Source organism: Hyperolius riggenbachi, chromosome 9 (genome assembly GCF_040937935.1).
Source record: "Hyperolius riggenbachi isolate aHypRig1 chromosome 9, aHypRig1.pri, whole genome shotgun sequence".
Classification (NCBI taxonomy): Eukaryota; Metazoa; Chordata; class Amphibia; order Anura; family Hyperoliidae; genus Hyperolius; species Hyperolius riggenbachi.
In genome coordinates, this window is record NC_090654.1 from 208,547,817 (window position 1) to 208,563,792 (window position 15,976).

Consider the following 15,976-nt stretch of genomic DNA (forward strand, 5'->3'; position numbering starts at 1 on the left):
AATGAAGACGAGCGATGTTGCTCTGCTGCAGACACCCCAGAATGAAGAGGAGCGATGTTGCTCTGCTGCAGACACCCCAGAATGAAGAGGAGTGATGTTGCTCTGCTGCAGACACCCCAGAATGAAGAAGAGTGATGTTGCTCTGCTGCAGATGCCCCAGAATGAAGACAAGAGTTGTTGTTGTTCTGCTGCAGACGGCCCAGAATGAAGATGAGCGACGTTGCTCTGCTGCAGACGTCCCAGAATGAAGATGAGCGACGTTGCTCTGCTGCAGATGCCCCAGAATGAAGACAAGAGTTATTGCTCTGCTGCAGAGGCCCCAGAATCAAGATGAGCGACGTTGCTCTGCTGCAGACCTCCCAGAATGAAGATGAGCGACGTTGCTCTGCTGCAGACGCCACAGAATGAAGACGAGCGATGTTGCTCTGCTGCAGACACCCCAAAATGAAGAAGACTAGTGATGTTACTCTGCTGCAGATGCCCCACAATGAAGACAAGAGTTGTTGTTCTGCTGCAGACGTCCCAGAATGAAGATGAGCGACGTTGCTCTGCTGCAGACACCCCAGAATGAAGACAATTGATGTTGCTCTGCTGCAGATGCCCCAGAATGAAGACAAGAGTTATTGCTCTGCTGCAGAGGCCCCAGAACGAAGAAGAGAGATGTTGCTCCGTTGCAGACACCCCAGAATGAAGATGAGCGATGTTACTCTTCTGCAGGCGCCCCAGAATGTAGATGAGCGATGTTACTCTGCTGGAGACGCCCCAGAATGAAGACAAGCAATGTTGCTCCGCTTCAGACACCCCAGAATGAAGAGTAGCGAGGTTGCTCTGCTGCAGACACCCCAGAATGAAGACGAGCGATGTTGCTCTTCTGCAGATGCCCCAGAATTAAGACGAGCAATGTTGCTCTGCTGCAGATGCCCCAGAATGAATTTGAGAGACAAAGTATTACAAATGAACCTTATTTTCCAATACATTGATTTGTTCAATACATTTAAGATACGGAAATGAGGGGATTGTATATGTAAAGGACTTTGGTTCCTGACATTTTTAAACAATATTTCTGTTCAAACTATGGAATTATAGCTAAATATTCCGCTTAAAGAGTAACTGTCAGGCTGCAAAAGCTAATTTAAACCTCTATTCTCCTGTGTTAAACAGTTTAGAAGGAAGCCAAAAAGGCAATACTGAAGTTAAAAATCTCTCTTCCTTTGATGGTTGCTGAACAGCAAGGCTTTGTATTCCCAAGCTCCTAAGGAGGCCGGCAGGACGCATAACAGATACTGCAAAGCATTCTGGGGCTGCTTCTTCTCCCCAGTGCACTCCCTTGGTCCTCCCCTTCATTTCCCTATCCTGCCCTAAGGCTGCTTTCACAGTGGGAAGTTACAGGCTCATGTTACAGCAGCTTGTAACAGCAGCCTAACTCACAGCACATGTTCCATTAGAGTATACTGCTTGAGTCTGCTATTGTTCCTAACCACATGGCTAATTAATATTCACTGCACAGTAGTGTTGTCCGGATCATAAACCATTAGGATCTTTAATCCTGATCTTTTTTGTGAGTCGAATCATCAGGAAGCAGGGTAAGGGAGGATATGACATCACAATTGGCTTCATACAAGACAGACAAACATGGAACCTGCCATGAGCTGTCAGGAGCATCATTCTCTGCAAATACTATATAAAAATTCAGTGAAATCCAAACGTGGACAGTGAGATGCATAGGTAATGTAAGTACAGCCAATATTTAGCTACTGATATATGTGTTTTTTTTTCTCTGAGACCCTATACCTAACAGCTCCTCTTTAAGCTACCTCTAATTTGTTTCAATTTAATTTAATTGTGGTGATTTATAAATGCAAAATCCGAAAAACAACATAATTGTTCAAAAGCACAATTATTGATGGAGCCATGAACCTAATTGTATATTCATAATAAGCTGAATCATTTATCTCAGAAGCAGCTAAAATGGACAGAATGTGGAAGGATAAAAAAAATATTACCGGAAGTTACTTAAGTACAGTAGAGCCTTTGTTTGCGAGAATAATTTGCTCCAGAAACTGGCTTGTTATCCAAAGTATCAAAATTTCATAAAAACTGTTGCTTGTCTTGCAAAGTACTCTTATGCCAAGTTACTTGCAATCTGAGGTTCTACTGCACTCTGTAAAGTGCTGTGAAAAATGTCAGCACTGTTTAAGTATGAGATGATATGAGATATTACGAAATATAAGAATTATAATAGTAATATATAATAAACCTGAAAATGATATTTACTCATGGCGTAGCTACAGAACTACAGACCCCAGTACAAACTGCCCCAAAAAACTGGGTCCCCTATGTCCAGTATCTATCATAATCATATGAAACAAACTGCCATACTGCGGTGATCATTCTCTACCACAATTGCTATGCCACTGCATTTACCCCTTCTCAATATATCTACAACTAAACTCAACAGTTTTGTCTGGAGTTACACTATTCCTCAGCTGCATGCCAAATCAATCCATCCACATACATGTAGAGGATTATTTTAATTACAGCAAAGAAGAATTAATAATTTGTTAACCAACTGCACTCTAATGCTTATTTTAACCCAAAACAGAACTGAAAATTAAACAAATACTATAGCCCTGGTATTTACATATTGCACTTTTTTCTAAAATGGCTAGAAGCAGGTACAAACAAGCAAGGATAGAATAAATATTTACATCAACAGCGGTAATAGCAATAAAAAAAACAAACAATAATTTGCCTACATATTTGTATGAAAGTATTATTTTTAGTCAGAGGGAAGTATGAGCTGGGAATTCACTACATGCTACTGCTTAATAGTTTCACTTTCACTTCAAGATTTTTTTTTTAATTATGAAAAATGCCTTGTATTTACAGAGAAAACTTAATTACAGTGTAAAATTTGTAAAGTGTGGGCTTTAATGGCTTATCTGGGATAAGAGTATAAAGGTACTTTGCAAGACAAGCAACAGCTTTTATGAAATTTTGATACTTTGGATAACAAGCCAGTTTCTGGAGCAAATTATTCTCGCAAACCAAGGCTCTATTGTACTTAGGTAACTTCCGGTAATATTTTTTTTATCTTTCCACATTCTGTCCATTTTAGCTGCTTCTGAGATAAATTATTCACCTTATTATGAATAAATATACAATTAGCTCCATGTCTCCACCAATAATTGTGCTTTTGAACAATTCTATTGTTTTTCTAATTTTGCATTTATAAATCACCACAATTAAATTAAATTGAAACAAATGAGAGGTAAGAAGACATTTAGCTATAATTCCATGGTTTGAACAGAAATATTGTTTAAAAATGTCAGGAACCAAAGTCCTTTACATATACAATCCCCTCATTTCCAGATCTTAAATGGATTGGACAATAAAGTTTATTTTTAATACTTTGTCTCTCATCTTCATTCTGGGGTGTCTGCAGCGGAGCAACATCGCTCGCCTTCATTCTGGGGCATCTGCAGCAGAGCAACATCGCTCGTCTTCATTCTGGGGTGTCTGCAGCAGAGCAACGTCACTTGTCTTCATTCTGGGGTGTCTGCAGCAGAGCAACATCACTTGTCTTCATTCTGGGTTGTTTTCAGAAGAGCAGCATCACTCATCTTCATTTTGGGGCGTCTGCAGCAGAGCAACATTGCTTGTCTTCATTCTGGGGCATCTGCAGAACAACATTGCTACTCTTTATTCTGGGACATCTGCAGCGGAGCAACATTTCTCGTCTTCATTCTGGGACATCTGCAGCAGAGCAACATCGCTTGTCTTCATTCTGGGGCAGCTGCAGCAGAGCAACATTGCTCGTCTTCATTCTGGGGCATCTGCAGCAGAGCAACATCGCTCCTCTTCATTCTGGGGCGTCTGCAGCAGAGCAACATCGCTTGTCTTCATTTTGGGGCATCTGCAGTAGAGCAACATCGCTTGTCTTCATTCTGGGGCATCTGCAGTAGAGCAACATCACTCGTCTGTGCCAAAAACAATTCCAGGTACAACTCCAAAATAAAGTTATTCTGAAGGAAAAAGAACTGAGGGCCTTTTCTTGAGAAGGCGGAGCAATGACTGGGCAGGATGGGAATACTGGACACGGGTATACTTTATTTTAAGAAATCTGCTGTGACATCAACATGACTATTAATTTAGTGCAAGAATATACTATTGATTGTACACACCAGAGGTTCACTATAACAGCTGCAGGTAAATGTGTTAATCATACTAATCATACAAAAAAAGTGTCTAGCAATCAAATTAAAAGAGTACATTGTTATGAGCAATGTTAGCCATGCTTCAGTAATCCACAACATGACCCACTCAAATGCCTTTGGCCAGGCAATTATCAAAGGCTTCCCCTTGCAATGAGAGATAGATTAACTCAGCTGGGCACTATCTTGGCCTCAATTCACTAAGCTTTATCAAACACTTTATCAAATGTTTGATAATTTTCCTCATGGGTAAAAACTAACTTTGAATTCACTATAGTGTTACAGATTTATTGAAGTTTTTTATCGATAAAACATTCGATAAATATATAACACCTTAGTGAATTCAAAATTATATTTTACCCATGAGGAAAATGATCAAACATTTGATAAAGTGTTTGAGAAAGCTCAGTGAATTGAGGCCCTTGTCTTTTTTAAGTTTTTAGCTAAAGCCGATAGGCATGTGTACAGAGGCCTCCCGACCCGCAAGCGATCAGCCAGGCAGATCAACTTGCCGAGAGCTGGCCAACTTCTTTGTACATGCTGCTCCTCCGCCCACTGTGTGATCTCATGTACGCACCACTCTATCGTCCCTCCGCCTCCACGCATAGCAACAGAACACGTTGTCAGCTACACAGCTAACTTCTGTACAGGCCAGCAAGGCCATGTCGCCCTTGGGTATCGAGTCCCAATTCCTGACTGGTGACATCAGTCAAAGGTAAGTACACACCTGGCATATATGGGAAGAACCTGATTAAAGATTCTAAATATATAAACAATACTGGTATAGGGGGACACTCACAAATAGTTTTTCTCCTTGATACAAAGTTAACGCCTGGGAACTGCTCATGCTATCAGATCTTGTCACACCAGTAGGAGTAATTCAGACAATTGGACCATGTCGTTACTATTCGGCTCCAATGCCCAAAACTCAGGATTGACTTCCACTTAGTTGCTGCATTTACAATGGAGTGAGGTCATTCACACGCTTGATAGGAGCCTGCGGGTGACACGTTAAAAACTTGTATGTAACATGTGGAGAAGATGCTGTCCACTCAGATGCTACTATGTTGGGTATGGTGCTGTACTACAAGCACAGTGCCACTATTACTCCCAGCTGCCTCCATCCCTCTACGATTGCCACATACACAGCAGCAGGAGCTGAACCTGTTCTAAGAATTATTCTTCTGCATTTGACAATTGGCACATTGAACCTGATTTACAAGGTTTTCTCAGACCATTAGCGGACACGAAAAGAGGAACTGTACTGAATATAACGTAAATAATACAATTGCTTATTTTTTTACAATGTTCAGTTGTAAATGATTTAATCAGCATTCGCCCATTGTGAAATCTTCTCACACCCTTTCCTCACCCTGATTTACATTCTGAAATTCATCCCATTTGGCAACATTTTTACTGCTGTCTGAGGAATGTTTGTATACTCTGTGTTCCGAAGCCAGAACAAATAATACCTGGTCTCCCAGAATGCTCTGGGAGGAAATTCTGCATATGTAAACGGTCTAGGCTAAGCATCACTGGGAGGGTGGGGTCAAAACCGATATAAAGGGTGCCTGAGGCACTGTGGAAAAAGGGCACAAGACATTTACTTAGCATAGCATAGCTTAGGAGTTTTGGGCCCCAGTGCAAGTTTTACATTGGGCCCCCTCAAGCGCTCTATACATACTAAGTGATATGAAGCACCAAATCCTGCCAAGGACAGCTGCAGTGTCAGAGAGGTGTAAGCAGGGGAGAAGAACTGTCTATTAATGGTTACAACTCATCAAACCACATATAGAGGTGATAATTACCAGCTTAGCACCAATAAAGAGCTATTAAGCAGCTGTAAGAGTGCCCCTACTGGGCCTCTCTGGTGCACGTACCCTGGTGCACTAACTACCTTTGCATCCCCTATTGCACCGCCACTGCATGCACAGAGTTAAGAAACCCTGATTTACAGTATATAGACTTCACCTGTCTTCTGTGCCCATCATATCTCAAGAGAATAATAATCATTTGGGTCCGATATTTTTATTTTCTTTTACCTTAAATTATTGTCTCAGGACTATCACCCAAAAAAGACCACGAAACATAACTTTTGGCAACAAAGACTAAAGTCTGTACATGTTAAAATCACTTATTTAATCATCTAACTGTGAGAGAACGCGGAAAAGTCGCCGCGTGTGCTGACAGCAAGGCGGCTAATTCCGCGTCCAGCACGGCGGTTTGCACACAGAGGCATGCGTCTGGTACTGGGAGTGAACGCGGAAAAGTCGCCGCATGTACTGATAGCGGGGCGGCTGGTTCCGCGTCCAGTGCGGCGGTTTGCACGCAGCAGCATGCGGCTGGTGTGGCTGGGTCTGTTAGTTCACACAGATTCAGGAATACACGCGCGCGCGCTGAGAGGCAGAACTTTTATGACGGCCAAGGGGGGGGGGGGGATCAGCTGACCAGGCTGGTCAGCTGACCTCAGAGCTAGTGGCTATTGGTCTATCACTTAGGGGTGGCGCCAGAGAGCGCTACTCTATATATAGTTACGGCTAGACACTCACAAGTTGTCTGCCGTTGCGAACACTACGTTAAAGCACTCAGACCTTAGTCAGATCCAACAGTGTGTATGAACCAGGAGGACCTGGGAATTCACACTGAGCCAGATTACTACTGTATTATTATTGTGTTATACTTCAGACTAGTTCCAGGGTGTAGAGACCACGGACCTCACACCCAAGACTAGGGAACTTGTGTTATCATTCTGTTATACTACAGACTAGTTCCAGGGTGTAGAGACAACGGACCTCACACCCAAGACTAGGGAACTTGTGTTATCATTCTGTTATACTTCAGACTAGTTCCAGGGTGTAGAGACCACGGACCTCACAACCAAGACTAGGGAACTTGTGTTATCATTCTGTTATACTTCAGACTAGTTCCAGGGTGTAGAGACCACGGACCTCACACCCAAGACTAGGGAACTTGTGTTATCATTCTGTTATACTTCAGACTAGTTCCAGGGTGTAGAGACCACGGACCTCAAACCCAAGACTAGGGAACTTGTGTTATCATTCTGTTATACTTCAGACTAGTTCCAGGGTGTAGAGACCATGGACCTCACACCCAAGATTAGGGAACTTGTGTTATCATTCTGTTATACATCAGACTAGTTCCAAGGTGTAGAGACCACGGACCTCACACCTAAGACTAGGCATTGTTTGATATCTGTTATAACCTATTGCTTTCCTGACTATCCCTCCGCTCGCTGATTCGGTACCACGCAGATCTGATTATTGTTGCCAGCCCTGCCTGTCTTGGATACCGAACCAGCCTTCTGTCTTTGTACTTTATTTGTCCGTGTGTTGCCGACCTGGCTTGCCCGACCTCGAGAGCTATCTCTCCTCTTTAGGAGATAGTCTCCAGATCAGTTAGTGACATCCACCTTCAGGTGTCACTCACTCTCTGGCCCTTCCTACTTCAGCCTGAGACTCCACCCCTTGGAAGATCTCAGGCTGCTGGAGAGTTCTCGTGCTTCTCTAAAGAGCAGTATTGTCCATACTGTCAAGGACCACCTGCTCATCAGATGGATTACACAAAGTAAATACAGGTGCACCAAACACTCACGTTATATACAGGTGTCCAGAGGTTAGTACTATATCTGTATTATTGGTGATTCTGCAGATCATCAATAATCGGGTATATATCTGTATTCTTGGTGATACTGCAGATCACCAATAATCAGATTCTCTCTGTGTGCTGACACCGATCGTTACAGAACGGCAGACCAAAACCAAATGGACGCATTTAACAGCCGTCTGAATGCACTCACCACCTCGGTGGAGAATTTTATCCAAGTGTTGGACAGTCATCAGACCCAGATCAATGCCTTGTCTGGGTCTGCACGCGTCCTACAGACGGCTGTGGATACAGTGCGATCTCCTCCAGGGACAGACTTCCGTATGCCTGTGCCTGAAAGGTTTTCTGGCCACAGATCTGACTTTCAGAACTTTAGAAATCGAGTGTTATCGTACTTTGAGTTGAGACCTAATTCTTCGGGAACCGTGGCACAGAGGATTACGTTTATTAAGATTCTGTTGTCAGGGGATTCCCAGACCTGGGAATATAATCTTCAGCCAGGGAATGAGGCTTTGACCTCGGTTGAGGAATTTTTTAAAGCTATGGCTATAATTTATGATGATCCGGACATTGCCTCTACCGCGGAGCGGAAGCTCAAGACTTTGCGGCAGGGCAGGGATCCGGTTGAAGATTATGCAGCTGAGTTCAGAAAATGGGCAGATTCGGCTAAATGGGGCTCATTCGCACTTCTAGACTGTTTTTTTGTCAGGGCTATCAGGCGCGGTCTCAGAGCTAATGTTGGGTCATCCTGAGCCGAAATCTGTTGATGAGGCCATTTCGTTAGCAGTCAGGGTTGATCGTCGCCTACGTTATCAAAGACAGACTCGGGGTAGGAACAATGTGAGATATGTTTCCTACGCCGCGCCTCCATCTGTTTCATCCCCACCTGTTTCACCTTCACCAGAACCAATGCAGATTGGTCGGTCGAAGTTGTCTCGGGTAGAGCAGAGGCGCAGAAAAACTGAGCAGCTCTGTCTATACTGCAGAGGAGGGTCATAGAGTACAGAATTGTCCCAGGAAGTCGGGAAACGCTGCCGCCTAGGTGTAGTCGGAGGTAATACCCTAGGCGTGCAGTCGTTACCTCTAGATGATAAACGTTTGCTCCTCCCTTGTACTATATCTTGGAGAGATAAGACAGAGACTACTGAGGCCTTCATTTACTCTGGCTCAGCAGCCAATTTTATGGATTACGAATTTGCTAAGAAACTGGGGATTCCCATTTCCCCGTCGAAACAACGGATTCTGGTCACTGCAGTGGATGACTCTCCTCTGCAGAGTAAACACCCTCTATCTCAGACCCCAGAGTTAAGGGTTACGGTGGGGGTGTTACATAGAGAGAATTTACATTTCCTGGTCTTGCGGATGACAACCTCCAAGATCATTCTTGGTATGCCATGGTTACAACTTCACTCTCCTCAGATCAATTGGGCTTCAGGTCAGCTAACGAGCTGGTCTACCCATTGTTATCATCATTGTCTAGCGAAGGTAACATTGGGTAAAACCAAGAGTCACATGGAGGGGTTTGCCAGACCAGTATTCAGAATTTGCAGACGTGTTTCGTCCCAAGTCAGCAGATAAACTTCCTCCGCATCGTCCTTTTGATTGTCCCATTGATCTCAGGTCTGGTTGTATGCCTCCTAAAGGTCATCTCTATAATTTATCTGGGCCAGAGAAATTAGCCATGCAAGAATACATCCGAGAAAATTTAGCTAAAGGCTTTATTCGTCCCTCTCGGTCACCAGCAGGGGCAGGATTCTTTTTTGTGAAAAAGAAGGATGGAGGCCTCCAACCATGCATTGATTATCGGGGCTTCAATAAAATTACAGTAAAAAATCGTTATCTTCTGCCCTTAATAGACTATTTGTTTACCCAAGTCACCAATGCTAAGATTTTCTCGAAGCTGGATTTAAGGGGTGCATACAACCTTGTGCGTATCAGGGACGGTGATGAATGGAAGACGGCCTTTAACACACCCGACGGGCATTACGAGTACCTGATGATGCCCTTCGGGTTGTGTAACGCTCCGGACGTCTTCCAAGAGCTGATTAACGAGGTCTTCAGAGAGGTTTTGGGCAAATTCGTCTTAGTGTACTTAGACGACATACTAATTTTCTCATCCAACCTCTCAGAACACAGGAAACATGTGGGGTTTGTGTTACGGAAGTTAAGACAGAATATGCTGTATGCTAAGTTGGAGAAGTGCATTTTTGAAGTGACCTCTGTCGCCTTTCTGGGGTACATAATCTCGACCTCTGGCCTCTCTATGGACCCTGGAAAGGTTTCAGCTGTCTTGGAGTGGCCTCAACCTGTGGGACTGAAAGCTCTCCAGAGATTCCTGGGGTTTGGCAACTACTACAGGAGGTTCATAAAGGGGTACTCTACGGTGATTTCACCTCTCACCAAGAAAGGGGCAGATACTCATCACTGGTCCCCAGAGGCCCACGCTGCTTTCTCCACTCTGAAGAAATTGTTCTGTTCTGCACCCATACTGAGACATGTTGACGTCACCTTCCCCTTTATTGTGGAAGTTGATGCCTCAGAGGTAGGGGTAGGGGCTGTGCTGTCTCAGCGTTCCGGTTTGCAGGGAAAACTGCATCCTTGTGCCTATTTCTCCCGTAGGTTTTCACCCGCAGAGAAAAACTATGATATAGGCAATAGGGAACTTCTAGCCATCAAATTGGCCTTTGAGGAATGGCGACATTGGCTAGAAGGGGCAGAACATACCATTACTGTTTACACTGACCACAAGAATTTAGAGTACATTGAGGGCGCTAAGAGACTTAGCCCCCGACAGGCCCGGTGGTCGTTATTTTTCTCAAGATTCAGATTTGTAATCACGTACACTCCTGGTAGTAAGTACATCAAGGCTGATGCCTTATCCAGGTGTTTCGAGCCCGAGACAGCACAGCCCTCTGACCCAGAGACCATTATCCCTCAGAAAGTGGTCCTGGCAGCCACTGAGACCTGGAAAGACTGGGCTGTCACTTTAAGTCCGTTCCAACAAGATGTTCCAGAAGGGAAGCCTGAGGGGGTCATGTTTGTACCATTGCCTTTTCGCCTACAACTGTTGCAGCTGTTCCATTACCACAAGAATGCTGGGCATCCTGGGGCCACCAGAACTCAGGATCTCATTGCTAGATGTGCTTGGTGGCCGTCATTGGCAACAGACTGTAAGGAGTATGTAAGAGAGTGTGCAGTGTGTGCTAGGAGCAAACCCTCCCGTCAGGCACCTGTGGGAACATTGCAGCCTTTACCAGTTCCGAGTGAACCGTGGACCCATTTGTCCATGGATTTTGTGGGCGAACTCCCCAGGTCTGAGGGCATGTCGGTCATTTGGGTGGTAGTCGATCAACTCAGTAAGATGGCCCATTTTGTCCCCCTGAAGGGACTCCCCTCGGCCCAGGAAATGGCTGATCTTTTCATCCAACATATTTTTCGGCAGCATGGCATTCCGGAAAATATAGTGTCAGATCGGGGAGTCCAATTTGTATCCAAGTTTTAGAGAGCATTCTGCCATCAGTTAGACATGGAGCTTTCTTTTTCATCACGCTACCACCCACAGACCAAAGGTCAGACCGAAAGAGTCAATCAGTCCCTGGAACAGTTTCTGAGATGTTATGTTGCAAATGCACAAACCGACTGGGTCAAATTTTTGCCGTTTCCAGAATTTGCACACAACAACCTGAAAAGTTCTTCTTCAGGATTTTCCCCATTTCAGGTGGTGACGGGAAAATCACCTAAGTTCACCCCATTGCCAGTGGCTTCTACTCAGTTTCTAGCCCTGGAGAATTGGCAGAGGTCTTTGAAACAGATTTGGGGAATGGTTAAAAAAAATCTGGGGAGGGCTTTTCAGAACCAGAAGAAACAGGCTGACAAGAGACGTTCTATAGAATGGGAATTTCTTCCTGGAGACTTGGTCTGGGTGTCCACACGACATTTGGCTCTAAAGCAACCGTCACCCAAGTTGGGTCCCAGATTTGTGGGTCCCTTTCCAGTAACCAGAAAGATCAATAATGTCACTTATGCCATTGATCTCCCCACCAGCATGCGAGGTGTGAGATCATTTCATGTGTCCTTGCTCAAGCCGGCAGTGCACGTGGATTCCGCTCCCCCCCGTGTTGATTGATGACCAACCTGGGTATGAAATTGAAAAGATTCTGGACTCACGGCTTGTGCAGAACTCCGTACAGTATTTGGTTCACTGGAAGGGATATGGCATAGAGGAAAGAACTTGGGTGCCAGACTGTCGTATGCACGCAGAGGAATTAAAGAAGGAATTCCATAACTTGCATCCTGGAAAGCCTGGTGGGAAGTGTCCAGAGTCCACTCCTCGGGGGGGTACTGTGAGAGAACGCGGAAAAGCCGCCGCGTGTGCTGACAGCAAGGCGGCTAATTCCGCGTCCAGCGCAGCGGTTTGCACACAGAGGCATGCGTCTGGTACTGGGAGTGAATGCGGAAAAGCCGCCGCATGTACTGATAGCGGGCGGCTGGTTCCGCGTCCAGTGCGGCGGGTGTGGCTGGGTCTGTTAGTTCACACAGATTCAGGAATACGCGCGCGCTGAGAGGCAGAACTTTTATGACGGCCAAAGGGGGGGGGGGGGCAATCAGCTGACCAGGCTGGTCAGCTGACCTCAGAGCTAGTGGCTATTGGTCTATCACTTAGGGGTGGCGCCAGAGAGCGCTACTCTATATATAGTTACGGCTGGACACTCACAAGTTGTCTGCCGTTGCGAACACTACGTTAGAGCACTCAGACCTTAGTCAGATCCAACAGTGTGTTTGAACCAGGAGGACCTGGGAATTCACACTGAGCCAGATTACTACTGTATTATTATTGTGTTATACTTCAGACTAGTTCCAGGGTGTAGAGACCACGGACCTCACACACAAGACTAGAGAACTTGTGTTATCATTCTGTTATACTTCAGACTAGTTCCATGGTGTAGAGACCACGGACCTCACACCCAAGACTAGGGAACTTGTGTTATCATTCTGTTATACTTCAGACTAGTTCCAGGGTGTAGAGACCACGGACCTCACACCCAAGACTAGGGAACTTGTGATATCATTCTGTTATACTTCAGACTAGTTCCAGGGTGTAGAGACCACGGACCTCACACCCAAGATTAGGGAACTTGTGATATCATTCTGTTATACTTCAGACTAGTTCCAGGGTGTAGAGACCACGGACCTCACACCCAAGACTAGGGAACTTGTGATATCATTCTGTTATACTTCAGACTAGTTCCAGGGTGTAGAGACCACGGACCTCACACCCAAGATTAGGGAACTTGTGTTATCATTCTGTTATACATCAGACTAGTTCCAGGGTGTAGAGACCACGGACCTCACACCTAAGACTAGGCATTGTTTGATATCTGTTATGACCTATTGCTTTTCTGACTATCCCTCCGCTCGCTGATTCGGTACCACGCATATCTGATTATCTGCCTGTCTTGGATACCGAACCAGCCTTCTGTCTTTGTACTTTATTTGTCCGTGTGTTGCCGACCCGGCTTGCCCGACCTCGAGAGCTATCTCTCCTCTTTAGGAGATAGTCTCCAGATCAGTTAGTGACATCCACCTTCAGGTGTCACTCACTCTCTGGCCCTTCCTACTTCAGCCTGAGACTCCACCCCTTGGAAGATCTCAGGCTGCTGGAGGGTTCTCGTGCTTCTCTAAAGAGCAGTATTGTCCATACTGTCAAGGACCACCTGCTCATTAGGTGGATTACTCAAAGTAAATACAGTTGCACCAAACACTCACATTATATACAGGTGTCCAGAGGTTAGTACTATATCTGTATTATTGGTGATTCTGCAGATCATCAATAATCGGGTATATATCTGTATTCTTGGTGATACTGCAGATCACCAACAATCAGATTCTCTCTGTGTGCTGACACCGATCGTTACACTAACATTTTAGATGGCAGTAAGCATTGTTCCATGTTCATCCAATGACCGGATAATTTTAATGATAAATGTAATCTTTTTAACTCAACTTGTACTTGCAAATTGCTTTAAAATTATGCATAATTCACATGATGCACAAAACTCATCAATAAAGCACAAAACGTGATCTGCACTAACAAGCTTTGTTTACCTTACAAAACATTTTCCAGTTCTCCTGATTTTAAATGCTTAGTACAATTTTGCATTAATTGGATATGATCACTTTCCCTTGCATTGCTATTACATACTTTCATAGGTAGCCACATTAGACAACCTAATTTTCATATTTCTAATTCGTCTTAAAGCCTACTTATTTTCAAACATTTTTGAAGTTTTTATAGTAGTTTAAGCCCACTTTTAAGAACTTGTTCCTTGCTTCCTGTCCTGACAGGAAGTAGGTTAAAACCATCTAAAAGGTCTAAAATTGGATGTGAGAAAATATTTAATTAGTAGAGTTGGGAGGAGCCAACACCTGTCAGGTTGTTCTTACTGTCCTCACTTTCTATTCTTGGTGACCGTCAGGGATTACATTCAAACCCTGGTGACAACCAGAACAGAAACTGGGGGCAATTCTCCCCAGTGAGAACACAAACTACAGTAACCACGCCACAGAAGTCCTAACCCTTCTCCATCACATTTAAAACGAATATAAAAATGTTGTTGTCCGTTGGGTTAAAATTGAACGATGACATAGCTTGACATATGTGGAGAAGACCAAACTTTCCTATCAATTCCAAGGCCCGGGAAAACTAAATCTAACAGGTGCCTCAGTAAGAATATTCTACTAAAATGCACATCAAACTGTCTGCCTAATGCCTAAGAAAGACAGCCAAGCATAAATATGAGAATTTTCACAGACAACATGCTTCACAACAACACTTCTCTATTGTGGCCTCTATCTCACAAGGAGTTTATAAAACAGCAGTATTGTAAAAGTTCAGATGCACTTACCTCTCATACCATGCACTGCTCAGAGCCTCCTAGAAGGGCCCTACAGTCCCAGCAATGTCAGGAGAGCCCCGTTACTGCGATAAAGACTAACGCCATCTTGCTAGCAGCAGGCTGACTTTCACTTTGTGAGAGCTTTTCTCTGCAGTAGAGTAGTAAAGGGAGGTAGTCTGCTGGTTTGTGGTCGGGAAATCATCATACCGTGGTTTCCACGTATATACATTACAAGATGCAGATACTCTCAGTTCCTTCTCTGAATTACATTTTTCCTTTTCTGCTTTTTTTTTCATTCCTTTCCAATGGTTTATAGGTTCTGAGTTTTTTATAATCTGTAACGTCACTACAAGATCCCTGGAAAGAAAACTACAGATAATTTGTCTCAGACTGGTACATGTATTTCTAATACCTAAAAGGAAACTGGTCTCAAAGTTGTTATAGCAGTCAAAAATATCATTGTTTATCATCTTGAGTGCAGTGTGAACCCCTGAATCCACACAGCTGAATAAGCAAAGTCAGGTTTAGATTGTAAACTCACAAGGTCAGGGTTCTGTCCCTTTTGTGTACATTTTGGTAATCACAATATATTAGTCATTACAACAATTGAATTGTCTACCACTTACGTATATTTTTATGTATGCCAACGTCTGTACTCTTGTTTCCCAGAAAGTAGGAACTCCCCTGAAAATAAGCACTAGCATATATTTCGAACAAGCTCTAAATATAAACCCTCCCCCTAAAATAAGCCCTTGCGGCAGTTAAAGAGGCGAAAGAGGCAAGGACACAGCGAAGAGTATGGGTGTGCGCGGGCATTACCAGTGCCCTGAATCCCACCTGCTGCAGAGCCGGAAGTTGGGGCAATGCTGTTCACCTGCACCCCCTTGCCCCTGGGTTACCTCCTTTGCTCCTGGCCCCCACCTCCAGAAACACCGGATACCCCTGCTGCATTGCCCAGCGGCATACTTCACACCTCAGATCAGCATGACTTGCAGTGAAGGCAACTAGTGTTGCCCAGTAACGCCAGCCACTGTATACAGGAGCAGAGTGGGTAACACAGCAGCAGCAAGGGGATCTGCCTATATACAAGGGGGATCTGACTGCAGGGCAGTTTCTAGGCTAAATTTCACCCGGGGCGAGGGTGTAAAAATGCCCCCCCCCCCCCAATGGCGCCAGGCATAGGTGCCCACAGTATAGGTTAGCTAAGTAGCTGCCTTTAGTATAAGGTCCCTGTATAGTTGC

The 15,976-nt window shown here is 44.5% G+C and overlaps 1 protein-coding gene across 1 annotated transcript in view; it reads right to left on the reverse strand.

Annotated features, from left to right (window-relative positions):
- Nucleotides 1-15,976, reverse strand: part of RASGRP1 (RAS guanyl releasing protein 1) — a 315,245-nt gene that overhangs the window by 247,642 nt on the left and 51,627 nt on the right. Inside the window, exon 3 of the mRNA XM_068253917.1 lies at nt 14,744-15,091. The gene's annotated coding sequence lies outside the window, so the exon portion shown is untranslated. The remainder of the gene's footprint in view (nt 1-14,743; nt 15,092-15,976) is intronic.